Here is a 20605-nt window from a genome sequence, read left to right as displayed (position 1 = left end):
CCTTTAATCCATTCTTCACACTCTTCACTCAGCAGTAACGGTGAGCTCCTTAAAATGGAAAATCAGACCATGTGACTCCCCTTCTTAAAATCTTCCAATGACTTTTCACTGTATCTGGAAGACATTCTGAACTCCTTACCCTGGCCTCCAAGGCCCCTCTGAGCCTAGCCCTTGTCTCTCCTTTTAGTTTCATCTTGTGCCACTCTCTCTCAACTAAGCTCCAGACATACTCCTCCTAGTTCCTAGAACATTCCAAGCTCTTTCCCAAATCAGGGCACTTGTAATTGCAGTTCATTTGGTCCAGAGCACTTTCCCACCTACTCTATGCACTGCTGAGTAGGTCCCTACTGTTATCCTTTAGGTCCCAGTTTAAATGGCACCTTCTCAGAAAGGTACTCACTGACCACATAAAGTAAATCTGGAGTGCCTGTCTTCCTGGTTATTCTTTTCTTCCTTCCTGTTTCCCTTCCTTCCTTCCCTCCGTCCTTCCTTCCTTCCTTTCTTTTCTCTCCCTTTTTTTTCCAGTTATTCTTTACCTTAATATCCTGTTTGTTTCCTTCACTGCACATATCCAAATCTACTATGTGATCTGCATCACTACACTGTTTCATTAGGACCAAGATCTTAACTTTTCTTTACTTTTGTATCCCAGTACCTAGCACATATAGTAGGTGCTCAATAAATATTTGGTGAGTCAATAACACAAACTTGAGAAGTAGGTGTTATTATCTCCATTTTACAAAATGAGAAAACTGAATTTAAGAGATGTTAAGTAACTTATCCATACTACATAGTAATTAATTAGCAGAACTGTTATTCATACCTGTTTGAGTCTTATTTTAAAGCCTAAAAAATATGTAATCCTTTTTGTATCTTTTTTTTTTTTTGCCTTTTTGTATCTTAAACACAATGCTATATATATTTACATAAGCATGCACACTATATACACACATGTATGCACTATATATGTATACACACATTTATCATTTGTTTCTCATAACAATTTTATCACTCACAAAAATTTTTCATTACACATTAAAACTTTTTCTGATTGTAAAATCTGGAAATTACAGAAAGCCATGCATAAAATATTTTTAAAAATCTGATGGCTCTAAGAAAACTATTGTTAAAGTGTTTACCATTATAAACATTTCAGAGTACATTTTAAAGTCTTTTTTTCTATTACTATGCATATATGTGTGTTTTTATAGCATATTTATGGCATAAGCGTATTATGGCTTAAGCATTTCCCTTGTCCTTAAACATTATTCTGAATTTAATGGCTTCCAAATATTCCATAATATGGATGTAACATAATGCATTTATCCCTGTATCTTTATTAACAAACAGGTTTTGGCATTATGAATACTGAGTATTGTGTACGTACATTTCTAGAAAATACTGAGATACTGCCAAATATCAAGGTTAAAGATTACGCATAGTTTAATTTTGATACACACTGCCAAAGTGTTGTTTGAACCAATTCACACAACTATCCAGCACCTACAAGAGTGCTCACTTCCCTGAGGCATAACAACCTGTAATTGAGGTCTCTTTAAGAGTTCCTGGAGAGATCTCAGGCGAAATCGTCACCCTGCACCTTGAGCTCTGATCGCAGGAACTCCCTCGCTCCAGCAAGCGGCGCCGTCACCTTCCGCCGGGGTTGGGTCGCCACGGAGACCTCACGTGATCCGGCCGTCTCTGCGCCGGAGGGCGGTCTTGCGGGGATTTGCCTTACGTACGCCGCCGCATGACGTCGTACGTAGGGGCTGGCTAGCCGCCATCTTGCTTCTTTTTCTCGCTCGCTATCTCCCTCCCGAGAAGGAGTGAAAGTGCTTTGGCGGTTTGTCCATCCGCAGCTTCGGATCTCTGGGGCCCGGGGTCCTTCCAGCCGCCCCCTACCCCTAGTTTCCCCTTCCCCTTCCCCCTATCAGAGCTCTGCGGAGCCCCTCGAAGCGCGCAGACACACTCAGCTTGACACTCATCCTGGCCGGTAAGGAAAGCGAGGGCGTAGGAGCTGCGATCAAAGCGGGCCCTATCCGGGAGGGCTGGCGTGGGGCGGCCCGGGGCGTGGGAGCGCACCCCGACCCTGGCGCCCAGAGACGAGGGAGCCGCGTGGAGAGGGCCTTGGGTCCGGGCATCCTCTTTTTCTCTTTGGCTACCATCATCTCTGCTTCTGGGGGAGCCTCGGCCTCCTGCTTGGGGAGCGGGAAAAACCGGAGTCAGACCCGCCTCATGTGGTCTGCAGCGGGAGTTCCGGACCCGTCGGCCTCCTCCCACTCAGGCCCTGTAGGGGGATTACGCGCGTTGCCGGGTAAGGGAAGGGAGTTTCCTTCCCGCGGGATAGGCGGGTGCGCGGTCTCTTTTCCTAGTGTGGGCATGTGTCCCCCCAAACAACTCGGGGGCTCATCTAGGCTCTTTAATGCCTACCTCTTCTTCATGTTTAGTGAGGGTGAAATTTGCAATGAGTAGTGTGCAGGAGAGACCGGATTAAAGGCCGGGCTCGGTGAGAGGCGCTTCGGGGAATGAGGACCAGTCCTACTTCCGCTAGGGACGTGCTGCCCCAACTCCAGAGGCGGGTTCGGATAGTCTTTTCTCACCCTAGGCCTCTCCATCCCCTAACCTGCTTGGGGAGTCTCACTCCGCAGCTTCCTCTCTTGAGATAGCATTAGTGTTGGTGTTACGGTAAAGGCCCCACTTTAGGGCTTGAAGAAAAGGGCATAGGGGGCCAATAGGAACACTGATAAATTCTTCCTTCCCTTGAGAGGACTGTGTCTAATTCCTTTAAAGGGATGTGTATATGTTTTGACTTGATCTGAGATTCTTTTGAGGTTTCCGACGTGTCTGATGTTTGCTGGCTTCTAAGGCTAGCCGGATTTCCGCATTGACCGATCTTCAGCGTATGTCCATAGATTTATACCTCGCCAGGGTACTTGGAATTGTACAGTAGGCGGCTGTGCTGTAAGATTTTCATTTGGAATGCCCCCAGAAGAATCGGGATTCTTGATTAAATGCTTGATAGCTTATTCCCGCAAATAAAAATGATAGGGTGATAGTTAAACGCCCACTAAGCCCAATTCCAGCATTTGTTAGAAGTAGATTAACCTCCTCTGTTGGTAATTAAGATGCTGCTCAGACTGGAGCCATTTTTAGGTGTGTGTCACAAATGCACTGCAGCATCATTTCTGGTCCACTTCAAATGCATTGATCCCCTAAAAAAAGGAATAGGTTGAATTTGAGTTTCTAGCATATAGTCAACTAGTAATTCTCTCCTTTAACATAATGGAATTTTCAGAATATAAGCTTTTTACTTTTACTTTTGTGTTTCGGTCTAGTGAACTTCTGTATGTGGCTGTTTTCCCTCCACTAGTTGACCTTTTACCAAGTACTGAGCACAGAATTAAGCTCTTTACAGACATTCTCTTTGTTAATCCTACAGCAAGCCTTTGAGGGAGGTACTATCATCATCCCCATTTTACAGATGAGGAAATGAAATCTGAGAAATTAAAGTAGTTTGACCAAGGTCACATGGCAGTTATTGATGGTGCTGTATAGATTCAAACCCAGATTGTCTAAACGCAAAGGGGATGCTCTAAGCTGTCAAACTGCCTCCCTGTTTCTTGTAATTTTGCAAACTATAGGAACTAAATAAGATACAGCATTATTAACCTAGTTTTTGTTTTCCTTGACTCAGTATAGAAACATTGTTGCATGTGAAGGTTACAGTGTTCCAAGGTGTAAAAAAATACATTATAGCTACTCTGGGGATAGAAAAGCCAGCCGAGTAAAACTCAAATGCTGTGGTATGACAGATGATTTTTAAATTTTGATATCTGGCCTATATTATTGATAAAATATTTCCTCATCTGTAAAATGGAGATGATAATAGCAGTAACTCCTTCAAAGGCTTGCTGTAGGTTTATCACAGATAATGTATGTAAAGAGCTTATTACTGTGCTCAGTACATAGTAAAAGTTCAACTAGTAGTGGAAGGAGAATGACAGAATACTGGTAGAAGAAAATACTCTTCTTCCAAGCAGTGGGTAACCTGTATATTCTCAGAATGGAGTATACCTTTGGAACTTAAGAAATAGTTTTACTTTTTTTTTTTTAAGGCTTTTTTAGACTTAAATATCTTTTTTTTTTCCTTTTTTTTTTACACTTATATATTGGGTTTTGTTTCTTAAAGATTTCTTCATGTTCTAGAGTCAGTACCTCTGGGATCAGTATATTGGGCATAGCTGAAAATACAGAAGTTCTGCCTCATTCAAGTCCCTGTCTCCCCTCTACCCCTACCCCACCCCACCCCACCCCACCCCACCATCCTTATGGTAAAATGTCTTTGAAGATTATATTATGTCCTCCTCTCCCTCCAAGTGGTTTCCTTCTTCCCCCAGCCCCCAAACACCACTTCAGTTTGTAATTCAGTTGAGGAACTCGTTTTTCAGATGCTATTTATGCCATATTTGTGTAAGGCACGGATTGATCATTCATAAAATGTTGACACAAACTGGTATAGAACCCTATTCTTACCATGAAGGAGATCCAAAAGTTGTGTCTGCCTGAGTTATGACTAATATACTTTCAGTAAAGCGAGCCTTGTCATCTTATGAATAGGCTGACACAATGAAAGCTTATCTCAGTCTGTGTTAACTGTTGCTTAGAAGTCTTGAGAATTAATAAGTTAGTTTTGAGTCATAACATTTAAAAAGTCTCAATAATGCCATTGATGCATCAGTCAGGACATCTTTTGGGGTAAAAGTGTTCTCTAGAGACGGTGATTTCAGTAAATGTTTTATTGTATGTGTGTCCTCGCCCCTTCCCCAAAGGCTAAATATAGTCTGACCTTTTTGCCAGTTATATTTCTAGTCATTATTTTGCTCTGGATTGACAGAATGCCTGTCACATTTTGGGGCCTTTGTGTGCACATATTTTCTGGCAAATCAGAACAAGGGCTATTACTGAGTTTCAACAGTTGTCTAGTTGACAGAAACTTTTAGGTGGTTAGCCTATACCTAGAGTTGAACACAAGATAGCAATGGAATCATTACTGTCAATGTAATATACTCACCCATGTGTGGTGCTGCTAGGTGCTCTACATTCAAGGAGAGCAGGACATAATCAGCATTTGTGAAACACATCTAGTATTAAAAAAACACTATTGGGTTTTTTTTTTAATTTTATTTATTTATTTTTGGCTACGTTGGGTCTTCGTTGCTTCGCACGGGCTTTCTGTAGTTGTGGTGAGCGGGGGCTACTCTTCGTCGCGATGCACAGGCTTCTCATTGCGGTGGCTTCTCTTGTTGCGGGGCACGGGCTCTAGGCACGCGGGCTCAGTAGTTGTGGCTCACGGGCTCTAGAGCACAGGCTCAGTAGTTGTGGCACACGGGCAGCTTAGTTGCTCTGCGGCATGTGGAATCTTCCTGGACCAGGGCTTGAACCGGTGTCCCCTGCATTGGCAGGCATATTCTAAACCGCTGCGCCACCAGGGAAGCCCCAATACTGGGTATTATTTACATAACATTATATAGTAGTTTTCTATTTACTTTTCTGCGTTCTGATATTAGTCTGTTTTACTTTGCTAGACTGTTTCCGTGTCTTATCACTTTGTACAGTGGTTGGCATGTATCTAGAGTTTATTATATGTTATTGAATAAATGAGATTAGGAAACAAAGATTAGACCCACAACTAAGGTTCAACTGACAAATGTCTTAGTGGAGCAAAAGAATACCCCAATCATTTTTCCCCATTTATTTACCTATTAGAATAGTGTCAGATGCTTTCAAATAGTTTGTGTTTATGTTCTGTACATTGTGAGATTTTTTTGCATCAGATTATCCTTACTAATTTTTAGATTTATTCAACAAACATTACAGGTTCTTTTAATTTTGTAAGGCACAGTGCATGAGAGGAAAATGGCTTTTGGTTCGTACTGCCAAGATGTTCACAGTCTTAAGGATTAATATTAAAAGTTATCATGTGATATTTGGATTCATACCAGAAGATAAAAATAAAGATATAGAGACAGGTAATGGAAATTTGGAGCAGAAAATTCATATATGGAGAATTGTCCATAGTATAGGTCGAGTGCCCAGTTGGTTACAAGTAAAGGCATGATGGCCAGGAGAGACTAAGAATAATTTTAATTATTAATATTTAGTGAGCACTTACCATGCCAGGCACTGAGCTAAGAACACTTTGAGGATTATCTCTTTCATTCCATACAATAAGCCTAGAATGTGGATTATTTTATTCCCATTACACAACTAGAAAACTGGATTTAAAGAGATTTAGTAATTTGTTCATAGTTACTTAGCTAGTAGGTGAGATTCGAATCATTGACCCAGAGCCTGAGTGCTTAACTTCTATACTACATGGATTTCCCAGTGGCCAGTGTTTCTCAAACTTTAGTCATTCACAATTTTTGCTTTATCTTCAAACCATCTGTCAATATTTTTCTTTAATTCAGCTTACTATCTTCTAATTGAGTTTAAAAGAAAAATTTGTGTGATTATTTGGTGTTAGAGTTTTTTCCCATCAACATGTGTTAAACACGTAATTTTAAATATTCCTCTATGGACTACTTAAAATCATCTAATATACCATCAGTACTCATTTGTATCCCACCCTTTGGGACATAACTGCTATAAGAAATGAATACTGCATAGGATCAGGCAGCAGCTGGAATTAATGAAGGCCAGAAGTGTGAAAGCCTAAAAATAGAATAGATTCATCAAACAGGAAACGGCAGCATTACAGGAGTAGAGATATAAATTAGAGCCTTAACTACATACTTGGGACAGCCATTTCCAGGATGAACTGCAAAGTGGATTGGGTTTATTTAGACAGAGAAATGTAACAGGATAGGATGTCTAAGACAATCTATGGCAAGAGAAGGAGAACAAGAATGAATAACTTAAGAAAGAAGTCACTACAGAAATCAGGGTGGAAGAGGAAAACCTCTAAAATAGGATTGTGACAGCCAAATGTAGCAGAGTTCAGAAAAATATGTGAGAAATGGCTCTTGGATTTGGCTTGAGTGATCCTTGGTGACCCTAAGGATTTAAGTCAAGTAATGAGGCTGAAAGGTTAAGCAGGGAGGAATAAGTAGTGAGACCTCTTGATTTTTAGGTGTGTTGAATACTCAAAATGAGCTCTGGACTAGGAGTTTGAAAACCTGGGGTTAATCCTTTTGTCACTTGGGGGCAAGTGACTTGGTTTCTTCAAATTGTGGGTACACTGTATTCATTTGGAAAATAAGGATAATACCTGTTTCCCCTATCTTAGAGGATTGTTACAAAGATCACATTAAATGTGTTTCTTATACTTTTTGAGTTTAATAGTCTTTGATATCACATGAGTCTTAACCACATTTAAAACAAAAGGGACACATGAAAAGTAGAAAGTTGAAGGTAAAGGGAGGATAGGTTCTCAACGAGATTGGAAGATCTCCTCATGGTGCATATGTAGTTGGAGAATGGGTGTCTAGGGAGGTTAATAATCGATCTTCCTTCCTCCTTCTTTCCTAATGAACAATCTGAAAGTGCAGGGCTGCTGTATATGGTTGTACCATTTGTGCGCTGCACAAAGATGCCTGGCTGAAGGAGGCAACAAGGACTGAAACCTAGCCCTTGCTCTGCTTTCAGAGTCCTGTGCCCTGGCTAGGCCTCCAGCTTCTCATTGCGGTGGCTTCTCTTGAAGACTGTTAACAATGTCCAGCAGCATGTCTAGGAGTAGGGAGTGGTGGAAGGCACAAAGCAGCTGGATCAAATAAGAAATTAGAGTTGTGCCAGGCAGGTGTAAAGAAAAGCAAGGGAGATGAGGATACTGCCAGGAGAATGGTTAGATTAACATTTCATGGAAGTCTAAGTCAGAGTGAAGTAAGACAAGCTGGAAAAAAATAAGGAGGAGAGGAGAAGGTGGAAATTGTGCCTCCACTTCTCTTCTCCCTCCCAAGACATCAGCCCTCTCACCAAGATGAGTACCTGTATCTTCCCAGAGGGTGTGTTTTTCTGTTTGCACAAAGGCCCTGTGGAGGCCAGTGCTCTGAAAGGCTCCTTAAGGAGACATATTAAGGATATGTTTAGAACAACATCAAAAACATTTGGGAGACTGGAGAAGTGGTCACTAGGAACAGAAAGCTTAGAACTTATTATGAAAATGGGTTAAGTAGTTGCCCAACAGCAAGTACAGAATTCCAGTTTATCCAGTGTATTTTAAAGATGGGCATTGTAACTTATTAAGTGTTGCTAGTAATTTGGAAACAAATAATGTTTATTAAAATATCATATGTAGATTATCAACTTTCAAAGAGGAAAGAATATATGAGTAAAACTATACTTAACATTTTAATCTTAAAAAAAACCGCTTTATACTTTTTCAGTTGCAATTACAATTTACATTTTTGGCAATATGACTATTGTTGCTTGGCCTGTATATGTATATATTTTTAATGTTATTTATTTTGATGTTTGAGCTTTTTTTTTTGGCTATGTTGGGTCTTCGTTGCTGCGCGCGGACCTTCTCTAGTTGTGGCGAGCGAGAGCTACTCTTCGTTGCGGTGCGCAGGCTTCTCATTGCAGTGGCTTCTCTTGTTGTGGAGCACAGGCTCTAGGCGCGTGGGCTTCAGTAGTTGTGGCACGAGGGCTCAGTAGCTGTGGCTCATGGGCTCTAGAGCACAGGCTCAGTAGTTGTGGCACACGGGCTTAGTTGCTCCGCAGAATGTGGTATCTTCCCGGACCGGGGATCAAACCCGTGTCCCCTGCATTGGCAGGTGGATTCTTAACCACTGTGCCACCAGGGAAGTCCGTTGGCCTGTATTTTTAAGTAACTGTTTTTAATGTTAGGTTTAAACTTTGTAGATATTAATTGAACATAATATGAAGAATTACTTTTGAAATGGGACAGATAGAGGAATTTTATTTTAAAAGCAGGAAAAGGATGTTATTGAAATAAGCCTTTTGACAGAGATGTGGAAGGTTAGTTATATTGCTGTATAAGTGTTAAAATTTCAATTAAGAAAAATTGGATTTTTTGATATGTGTAGTTACATGTAGCCCACACCACAATTAGGATGCAGAATGTAGAAAGATGAAATATCTCCCAACTGTAGGATCAGAGTCTTCTGACATTTTGGAGACACAAAATATCTCTCCTGATGAAGAAAGAACTATTGAGTAAGGATTGAAAAGTCAAGAATAGCTTATATGTGCTGATTGCTTGATTTCCTGACCTGACCAAAAAATAAATAAATAAATTTCTTTGGTTGTATAGTTATATTTATGACAAATTTGAAAACATGGAAAAGAATGAAAGTAGAAAGTAGGAGAAAGAGATGGGTAGGTTAACATGTCTCAAGACAGATCGTTTTAATGGTAGAGGAATAGAGCCAGTGCTTGGTGGGGAGGGATGCTAACCAATTCTCTACACTTAAAAATTTGAACTTACAATTCCAACCCTTAAAGGCAGCACTTTAGTTATATGAAAGGTTTAGAATAATTCATGATGTTGGATGAGCATCTTGAACAGAATGCTTCTCTTTTTCTTCCATAAAATCCAACATACTTGCCTTTCAAAAAATAAAGTTGACTAAGAAATTATTTATGTGTTAGTTTTTATTTACTATGTATAAGTTTTGAAAATGTTATTACCATTTATTAAGCTCATTATTAAGTACCAGACACCATCTAACAGCTTTATACACACTTAAATCTCACAACAGACTAGAAGATATAGCCAACAGATGAGGAAATAAAAATTCAGGATTATATTTAATGACTGTGGAAATGCTTATGCCATAATATGTGTATGCCACAATTATGCTATAAAAACACCTAGCTACTAAATGTTAGAGCTGGGGTTTAAACTGAATCTGTTGTAAGAGAAGTAATTGTGTAATACAAACAGTTTTAAAATACTACAAGTTGTCCAAAAGAGTGCTCTGGCAGTCACCTTATAGAGTAAGTGATAGACACACAGCTTTACTTTGCTGGGATAGTAATTTATAATACAGAAGATTTGATAGCTACATTTCTTTTCTGATAAGGCTTTCTTGGCCCCAGAAACTTAATTCACATATTTCAGTTTCTAAGAACGGTCTGAGCCCTTCTACCATTTTGATTAAAACTGCAACAGATTTATTTGTATTACACTTTGTTTTTAAAAATGACAATTTTTAATGCTTTTGCTGTAGTGCTATTTGTAGTAGAGGCAGTCAACATGGTGATATTCTTAGCTTTACTATTATAATAGCAGATGATCTTAAAAATATTGGATGTCACTCTAACTTTATTTTTTAATTTATTTTTTGTTGAAGTGTGGTTGATTTATAATGTTGTATTAGTTTCACGTGTATAGCAAAGTGACTCAGTTATACACACATATATATATATTCTTTTTCAGACTTTTTTCCATTATGGGTTATTACAAGATGGTGAATATAGTCCCCTGTGCTATACAGTAGATCCTTGTTGTTTCTCTTTTATATATAGTAGTGTGTATCTGTTAATCCCAAACTCCTTATTCCCCCACCCTTTCCTCGTTGGTAACCATGTTTGTTTTCTGTGTCTGTGAGTCTGTTTCTGTTTTGTAAATCGGTTCATTTGTATCAGTTTTTTGAAGATTCCACATGTAAGTGATATCATATATTTGTCTTTGTCTGATTTACTTCACTTAGTATGATAATCTCTAGGTCCATCCATGTTGCTGCAAATAGTGTTATGTCACTCTGACTTTAGAATTACTAAGTGATTATAACAATTAGCAATGGAAGTGACCTTAGAAGTTGACCAGTTCAACCTCTCACTCAAAGCAGAAGTTACCTTTTAAAATATTTTTGATAAAGGCTTATCTTGCTGTTGTTTGAACATATCTGGTGCCCAGGAAGACACTGTAGTCAACCTTTAACAGTCACATTTTAATATCTTATAAATTTCCAAATATTTGAACACCATGATAGCATTCAAACCTCTTCACTTTCTCTTGGCTTCCATCATCTGCACGAGGATTTGGCTTTCTTTTCAGAGCTCTTTTTTTCCCACAAAGAAACAGTTATGTATCTCTTCATGAGAGTTACTGTTTCTCTAAAAAACAAAACAAACTCTGGGGATGAGACAGCAGGAGAGATAGGGAGAGATGTCTGAGCTTATTTCCTAGAAGCATCCTTCTCTCACATACCTCATGGCATTGTGGCATTTTGTGCCTCAGCAAAATTACTTATCACTTCATTTCACAGCTCTTTGGGTTGCTTGGCTAATGGTGAAAGTAGAGAATGAGTTTAAGATATAACTTGTTCCCACCTATGGGTAAACTGAACAGTTATGAAGTTTTTCTTTTGTATCCAATTTAGTTTGTTTTTAATGTTTGTCTTAATGAAGACCAGAATTGAGTGTAATGCTCTAAACAATGTGATAAACACAAGATTCAGTAGAACTGTCGCAATTCCAGATTTGTGCATTAGATTTCTATCAAAGTAGCAATTTTTGTAAAGCAGTGCTGTCACACTACTATCTGTCACTAACTGTCCTGTTTTATATGAACAGGCTGGGTCTGTGTTCTGTATTTATGAAATTCATTTCTTGAGCTATGACTAACTACTTATTCTTAAATCCAATTTAATTCTATCCAGCATTCCAAGAAAGTCATTAAATCTTAAGAAAGTCATTAAGTGCATTGTTACTCTTTCAGATGTTTGTGTCATATGTGATGTCTACTTTCCAGGTCTTTATTCAAGTTTTTGACAAGAGGCTTTGAAAATGACAGGGTCCAATATATTAGTTTTTCTGGTCATATTACTTCATATTGACTTACTTGAATATAAAATAATTTTCAGCCTCAAATATTCTATGATCCTCATTTGTATTTAAGGAGTGTATAAAGACTAGTACTTTGATTAATGTGTTTAAAGTCAAACTGGGGGGGGAGTTAATCAAAAGTAAACTTTTTAGAAAGGTAATATTTTACATTATAAATCAACTATACGCCAATAAAAATTAATTTAAAAAAATTTTTTTTAAAAAAAGGTAACAGTTTGTGAATGCTGATTGACCTGGAACTCAGAGGAGTGTGGTGAATGTCTTGACTTTTTTATTTTAAATGGAAAATTTAGTTAAAATTTGAGTGATAAAATGCTGTTTTCTGAAGTTAATACATCAATCCCCTCTATCTTTGTTAGCTCCAGCTACCATAAGAAAATACCATAGGCGAGGTGGCTTAAAAAACAGAAACTTATTTTTCACAGTTCTGAAGGCTGGAAGTCCAAGATCAGGGTGCCAGTGTAGTCGGGTTTGGCTGAATGCCTTCTAGCTGAGTCCTCGCATGGCTGAGAGAGAGCTCTGATGTCTCTTCCTCTTATAAGAGAACTAATCCCATTATGAGGCCCCACGCTCATCACCTCACTTAACCCTAATTACCTCCCAAAGGTCCCAGCTCCAAATACTTTCTATTACATTGGTAGTTAGGGCTTCAACATATGAATTTTGGGGGGACACAGTTCAGTTCATAGTAACCCCCCCTTTTATAGTCTATAGTGCATTGATTTTTATGCTTTTTACATTGTTATACTTTAAAATAATGTTTCTACAACAGTTGGAATACATTCATTAATTGAGATATTGCTATATTTTGTTGCTTTAATTTTTTTATCCTTGATATTCAACTCTGTATTGTAATGGAGTAAGTTTTTTTTTAAATTAATTTATTTTTTGGCTGTGTTGGGTCTTCATTGCTGCTCACGGGCTTTCTCTAGTTGCAGCAAGCAGGGGCTACTCTTCATTGCAGTGCACGGGCTTCTCATAGCGGTGGCTTCTCTTCTTGTGGAGCACGGGCTCTAGGTGCGCAGGCTTCAGAAGTTGTGGCACGTGGGCTCAGTAGTTGTGGCTCGTGGGCTCTAGAGCGCAGGCTCAGTAGTTGTGGCACACGGGCTTAGTTGCTCCACGGCATGTGGGATCTTCCCGGACCAGGGCTCGAACCTGTGTCCCCTGCATTGGCAGGAGGATTCTTAACCACTGCACCACCAGGGAAGTCCCCAGAGTAAGTTTTGATAAGAAAAACTTGAATCTTTTAAAATCTCTTAACCTCAAATGACATGTTATTTATTATTATGTATTTTAAAGGTTTGATACTTATCTCTTCTATAATGAAAATTGAGTTCTGATTTTTCATATGGTGAGGTTATCTTGGTTACTGGCTTTGACAGTAATCTTGGCTCCATCACTTCCTAGCCTTATGAGTTTTACTTCTCTAAGGTTGTTTCTTCATTGGTAAGTTTTGGTGACTTGGGCTTTGAGCTCTTCTTATTTCCAGTCTGATATTTTTACATTCTAAATTTCTAGAGCTCAGATTTTAAAAATTTGGCTTCAAGAAACATTACAAAATTAGAATGTATAGAACTTGGATCCCTCTTTATGTTAGAAATGGGAGAAATAAATATCAAAGATTATTCAGGGTTTTAAACTAGAGGTTAGGGAAAATGGTTATGGTGAAATTGGGAAGAACATGTGTGGGAAAGCAGATAAGCTTTTAGACTTTTTTGGGGGTTGGATAATCTTAATCTCAAAGAAATGTTGTAAAAATAATACAGAGAATTTCCATATTCGTTCATCCATATTCCCTGATTGTTAATAGTTTACTGTATTTGTTTTACCATTCTCTGTGTATACATGTACCTATGCACACACTCACGCATATTATATGTTCTTGACCTTTAATGTCTTGGTCTAAACCCTGTCATTACCTGAAACGTTACATTCAAATCACAAGCTTCTATGCCTCCACTTTTCTCATTCAGTACATTTTCTCCTGCTGTTTTTATTAAATGAACAGAGCAATCCATAGTAAGCTTGACTCAGCAAGCATTCAGTAATCACTACTGTTAAGAGCTTTTATTCAATCTTTTTGAAATTTCCAGTTCCTTCTCCTCTCATCCTTATTTTTTTCCAGCTTGTCTTACTTCACTCTGATTTAGACTTCCATGAAATGTTAATCTAACCCATTCTCCTGGCAGTATCCTCATCTCCCTTGCTTTTCTTTACACCTGCCTGGCACAACTCTAATTTCTTATTTGATCCAGCTGCTTTGTGCCTCCCACCACTCCCTACTCCTAGACATGCTGCTGGACATTGTTAACAGTCTTCAAACTGCACAGGCTTGGGAATACTGTATATCCCTGGTTTCCAGCTCTACTCAGGTTTCAGTGCTGCCTGTCAATGCCTCGTTTTACTAGTTGGGTGTCTTTTCTCCCAGTTCTTTGCAAATCTTTTCCAGCCTTCTCAAATCTCCACTCAGTTGATGAGATCAGCATGTCTCTTTTTCATTTGTTCCTAGTAGTGCCTGATTAGTAGGCACTGGGTGAATATTTTTTTTGCGTGGATGGCGTAATTAAACATTTTTAGTGTGTAGTTCTGTCAAGAAACTTAAGTGAAGATGGTTTGTTCTATACGCAATTAAAAATGAATGTCTAGGGCTTCCCTGGTGGCGCAGTGGTTGAGAATCCGCCTGACAATGCGGAGGACACGGGTTCGAGCCCTGGTCCGGGAAGATCCCACATGCCGCGGAGCAACTAGGCCCGTGAGCCACAGCTACTGAGCCTGCGCGTCTGGAGCCTGTGCTCCGCAACAAGAGAGGCCACGATAGTGAGAGGCCCGCGCACCGCGATGAAGAGTGGCCCGCGCTTGCCACAACTAGAGAAAGCCCTCGCACAGAAACCCAACTCGCACAGAAGACCCAACACAGCCAAAAATAAAATAAATAAATAAATATTTTTTTTAAAAAAATGAATGTCTAAAGATTGTAGCTTGAAGGAAGGATTTGGTTGGGAATTATCCTTACTGAAGCAGTGAACAGTAGATGAGATGGCTAAAGAGGTAAGCACATAGAGAAGAGAGAGCTGACAAAAGCAGTTAACATTTATGTAGAGGGATAGGAAAAAAAAATGAGGCAGATGTCAGTCACAGAAACCAATGAAAATGGTTTACACAGAAGCTCTTTATTTTTATATTTGTATGTGATACTTGAGTATTATTAGTATATATTCTTCCTTTATTTGTTCAATAAAACATTTGTTGAATGTGTCCAGCACGCTCATCTGGAAATGGTTGCAGTTTCTTTTTAATGTTAACAATTTGAGTGGGACATTGTGCTGTGTTTCCCAGAGCAACTAAACAATCACCATAAGAATAAGGAGGAAAGAGGTAAACAGAGGCTGGATACATAGAAGCCCATGGAGGCCAGAAAGATTATGATTCTGTCATTTAATTGAATTTTGCAAATTGGTGATTTACAAAAGTATGAGGTTCCTCCCCCCCCCCCCGCCAAATATACTAGATTTTAAATATCACTTAATATTTTTGGTATTGAATACTTTTAATCCTTTTGTAATTGTAGGTGAGTCACCTTAGAATCTTACATTTTTTGGCACTGATGGAATTTTAGAGGTGGTACCTAATCTCTTGATGTGGAAATCCCTTACAGATTTTTTTTCCCACAAATTTTCAGCCTACAATACCTATCCTTTCATGAAAACCATCTTTTTGTTACCACTATTTCGTTATTCTTTCATTTCAAAAAGTTGATGTTTATATTATGGTAAACTGCTGCCTTCCAAATTTCCCTTAGACCTTTTGGAAACAGTCTGTTGGCTTTAAAAGCACAGGCTTCCTTTTTTTTTTCTTTTTTTTTCTTCCTTTCTTCCATCTTAACTTTTTTTTTTGGTCAAAAAAGGTAATATGTATTTATTGTTCAAAATTCGGAAAATGTAGGTGCATGTTTTGCTACATCTAATTTCAGTGAAAAAAATGCTAGTTTCTTACCAGCATTGCTCAGTTATAGAACCTTGAATTTAGAGAGGTGTTTACTTTCTCTTTCCTTAAACAGAGAAGGGGGGTGTGTTATTCAAAAAGCTTTGTTTTTGCAGACTGACCTTCAGCCCTTAATGATTTAGATTTTTTAGGTACATAGTAGACAGGGTAGTAATATAAAAAATAGAAGTTTTTTTTTTGGCCACGCCGCACAGCTTGAGGGTTCTCAGTTCCCTGACCAGGAATTGAACCTGGGCCACAGCAGTGAAAGCCCAGAATCCTAACCACTAGGCCACCAAGGAACTCCCTAAAAGATATTCTTAATAGCATACAAATAATAAAAATCTTTCCAAATTAAAAGGGATAAAGTAGAGGATATAGTTCCTTTGGTCTCTTACAGCTGTGCCATATGTTTTTTTGAAATCAGAAGCTGACTAGTTTGAAGAGAAATGCTCCTATTGAGCTTACGGTTTCAAGGGTTTTTTGAATTACTAATTTATGTAAATTGTACCATTTTGTTACTTAAGATGTGGGTCTGCTGAATGCAGCCATGCATTTACTCAGCAGTTGAGATTTTTTTTGGATTATTTTTCCCTCCATTGGCTCTTCATGACATTTAGAACTCAGGGGCCATACTCCTTATCCTAGCCTAAGAGGTTCTGCAAAATTTGACTTCTGCCTACTCTGACTTCCTCTACTGCCTTGTTTCCAAAATCAAAATTGGTTTGTTTTTCTGTGGTTCCCAACCATGGCTATGCTTTAGAGACACTTGGGGAGCTTTTTAAAGAATGCTATTGCCAGACCCAGCCCCAGAAATTGATTTAACTGGTCTGGCAGTGGGGCCTGAACATATAGTATCTTTTAAAATCTTCCTGAATAAGTCTGTGCAGCTTGAGTTGAGAACCAGTGATTGATTTTCTTAACTCATGTCCCCTTTTCATAGAGGTCTTCCAGACCTACAACATCCTATCTAAAGTCTCTTTCCTCTCTTTGCTGTCCCTTTACCCAGTTGAGTTTTTTCATTTCCATATTTTCATTTACTTGTTTATTTTTAAAACTTCCATGAAAGCAGGGGCATCGTCTGTCTTCTCATGATATATCCTAACATCTAAAACAACATTTGGCAGTTTATCAGTTCTCAACACGTTTGTTGTATAAATGTTGAATGAATATTGTCACTGCAGCAATAGGGAGGTACTTTCAGAAGGCTTGTTGTTTCTGTGTAACCTGTAGAGGATTGCTTTGCTAAATTGTATTTCAGAGACTATACTAATTACTCCAGCAGGCTTTAAGAGAACATAGGTTTCATTATTTAAGGTTTTAGTATCCAAGGGCAAGAGCACACAAGAGAGAAGAAGATAGGTTGTCCCTTGGAAACGGTGTTATAGATGTGGGTTAGGTTCTCCATGCCAGTGCCCAAAAGGAAGAGGCATTTTTCATTACTACACTTGCAAGCACCTTTTATGATATAAGGAGGAATAATGACAGTGGTGTTATGCTCAATGAATGTTCACTTAAAGTAGGTTTGTGCATGTATTTGGAGATTACTTTTTTCTGATTTTTATTTGTAGTATAAACTACAGATCAGGCAGATCAGAAGTCAAGTGAACTCACCAACTATTATTTACCTTTAGTCTTTGATATTCTTTTTTTTAAAATAATTTTAGTCCATTTCTTTTTTTTTTTTTTCAATTTATTCACTTATTTTTGGCTGCATTGAGTCTTCATTGCTGCGCGCAGGCTTTCTCTAGTTGTGGTGAGCCGGGGGGCTACTCTTCATTGTGGTGCGCGTGCTTCTCATCGTGGTGGCTTTTCTTGTTGCGGAGCACGGGCTCTAGGCGCGCAGGCTTCAGTAGTTGTGGTTCGCAGGCTGTAGAGCGCAGGCTCAGTAGTTGTGACCCATGGGCTTAGTTGCTCCGCGGCATGTGGGATCTTCCCAGACCAGGGATCGAACCCGTGTCCCCTGCATTGGCAGGCGGGTTCTTAACCACTGTGCCACCAGGGAAGTTTTTAAATTCTTTTCTTTTTACTTAACCATAAACCGTGCATTTTTGCATTTTTTCTGGTCTTGAAACTGATTTTTTTAGATTTCAGGTCATTGCTTTTTAAACCATTTGTTCTTTATTATTTTCTGTTACAAAATCAAAGTGCACTTATTGTTTAGATTTAGATATTGCAGTACGTATAACAAAGTCAAAGTCCCTTATGATCAGCAGTGTCTACTGCTGATAATTTGTGGTATGATTTTGTAAATTTTTCTTACTCGACATGTGTATTGTATTTTTCTTACTTAGCATATAGTATTTTAAAAAATCAATCAGTACTATTTTACTTTATATCTTGAATATCTTTCTATACAAATCTGTGTGTCTTTATCTTAAACTAAACATGGCTAAAACAGAACTATTGATTTCCACTCTTCCCCTATTTTCCCTAAATCTGGTCTTCCCCACCTCACTTAAGGTCCAGTTTTTCAAGTTCATGACCCAGATTGTCCTTGATTCCTCTTTCCTAGCCTTCTATATCTAGTCTCCATTTTTCAACCACGGCCCCATCGTCTTGTGCCTAGGCTGTGGCAATCTGTGATATCTCCACATTCCACCCTTGGCCCCCTGCAATCCATTCTCCACATTGTAGCCAGAATTTTATATATATATACATATGTATATATATATATATTTTTTGTTTTTTTGTTTGTTTGTTTGTTTGTTTGCTGCTCCGAGAGGCTTGTGGGATCTGTTCCCCAACCAGGGATTGAACCCAGGCCAAGGCAGTGAAAGCACCGAATCCTAACCTCTAGACCACCAGGGAACTCCCAGAATGCTATTTTTAAAACAAAGACAAGCCTTTGCTCAGAATTCAGTGGTTTCCCATTGTTTCAAAGATAAAATTTTTAATCCTAATAGGCCCACCTCATCCAACCTTCTTTCTCTCCTTCAACTGTCCCTTTCTTACTAGCTTCTGCTGCCCCAGCTTTTATATTTTTGAACATGATTAGCATATCAGGGCCCAAGGTCCTTTGCATTTGGTTTTTCTTCAACCTTGAAGCTGCCTGCTTCCCCTTTAGTTCCAAGTCAGAAGCTCTCTCCTCAGAGAGGCCTTTAGTGATCAACTTATCTAAAGTAGTTCCACCCTTTCTAAAGTAGTTTCCACCCTTTCATGTTGTCCTGTTTGGTTTTATTTATGGCATTTGTCACCATCTGAAATGATTTTATTTACCTATTATTTAAATCACCAAACTAGAAAGTAAGACCCGCGAGAGCAGATTCTTATCCCTTCTATCTCCAGTCCACAGAATAGCATACGTAGTAGGTGTTCAGTAAGTGTTTCAAAATATGGATCACTTAATGACTGACATAGATTATAAATAAATTTTATCACATACCATATTGTAGTGCATATCCTTATGTGTATGTGTATTTTGCACACATTAGTATTTTTTTAGGCTAGATTCTTAGACTTTGTTTTAAGCTATGCTGCTGGGTTCTAAACCATTCTTAGCTCTCTACCCAGGCCTTACAAAACAGACCACAGGCTGGATTTGGCCATAGGCCTTAGTTTGCCAAAGCCTGCCTTTAGTTCATTGTAAATAGCATGTGAATTGTCTCTGTTTAATGTCAGAATTCCCTTGTGAAATCACCTGGGCCAGACACTTTGGGGGTGGGGCAGCTTTTGGACAACTTTTTTTTTCCATCGTTTTTATCTGTTTATTTTGAGCCAAATCTGGTAATTCCTGTTTTCCTAGAAAACCCTTGTTTCAAAGCCTTCTCTTCATGTGTGTATTTTATATCATCTTTCTCATCCTTAGTGTTAACTTAAAATTAGAGTGATTCAGCTAATTTATGTATTTTTTTTCCAAAAGAGCCAGCTCTTGAATTGATCAGTAGTTATTATTCTGTTTTTTATTTTAATTTGATTTTTCTTTTCTGCTTTTTTTGGGTAACTTTTAAAACATATTGTTTTGTCTGGTAATGAAAGTCCTTAAGAGCATTCCTTTGAATTATATGAGTCTATGTTTTATGGTTTGAAAGAGGTGTGTTTTTCACTTTCAGTTGATTTTCTTCTACATTTCTAGTTTTGTCCATTAACTTTGGAGCCACAGGAATCTTAAACTACTTTCTTATCAATCCCAGGAACAAAAACAGTTTGTTGATCCCTTATTTATTATGTTCCGACATTTTTTTTTTTTCTGCTCCGGTATGGGCTGTATTATTACATTGTTCTTCATTATTCCTTATCAGAGCTACTGATTTCTCCAATTTCATATCTTTCCAGCCTGTCTCCCTCCCTGCCATCCCTGCCCTCTTCCCTCGTACAAATTAAAAACACTACTGTAGGGACTTCCCTGGTGGGGCAGTGGTTAAGAATCCGCCTGCCATTGCCAGGGACACGGGTTCGATCCCTGATCCAAGAAGATCCCCACATGCCATGGAGCAACTAAGCCCGTGCGCCACAACTGTGCTCTGGAGCCTGCGAGCCACAACTACTGAGCCTGTGTGCCACAACTACTGAAGCCCGCGCGCCTAGAGCCCATGCTCCGCAGCAAGAGAAGCCACCGGAATGAGAAGCTCACGCACTGCAGCAAAGAGTAGCCCCCACTCGCCGCAACTAGAGAAAGCCCGCACGCAGCAACGAAGACCAAATGCAGCCCCAAAAAACAAAACAAACAAAAAAAACTACTGTATATCTCCTATATTAATATTCTACTTTACTTCTGACATTTCTGGTCACCACATGGAGAGCGGGGTTCCCCACACCAAGCAGTTAGATTCTCCAGCCACTATCTGGGTGTCCTGAAATTTAACTCAAT

The 20605-nt window shown here is 38.9% G+C and overlaps 1 protein-coding gene across 13 annotated transcripts in view; it reads left to right on the top strand.

Moving 5' to 3' along the window:
• The first annotated feature begins 1758 nt into the window (after positions 1-1758).
• PRRC2C (proline rich coiled-coil 2C) overlaps positions 1759-20605 on the top strand; it is a 98145-nt gene continuing 79298 nt past the window's right edge. For 9 of the 13 annotated variants that reach the window (XM_061183113.1, XM_061183107.1, XM_061183104.1 and 6 more), the window contains exon 1: positions 1760-1993. The gene's annotated coding sequence lies outside the window, so the exon portion shown is untranslated. Of the gene's footprint in view, positions 1994-20605 lie in introns of all 13 variants that reach the window. The other 4 variants (XM_061183103.1, XM_061183115.1, XM_061183114.1 and 1 more) reach the window with 1 other exon arrangement.

This window comes from Eubalaena glacialis, chromosome 3 (assembly GCF_028564815.1).
Source record: "Eubalaena glacialis isolate mEubGla1 chromosome 3, mEubGla1.1.hap2.+ XY, whole genome shotgun sequence".
NCBI lineage: Eukaryota > Metazoa > Chordata > Mammalia > Artiodactyla > Balaenidae > Eubalaena > Eubalaena glacialis.
The sequence above is the reverse complement of the archived record's forward strand: the minus strand, read 5'-3'. Positions and strand labels throughout refer to the sequence as shown.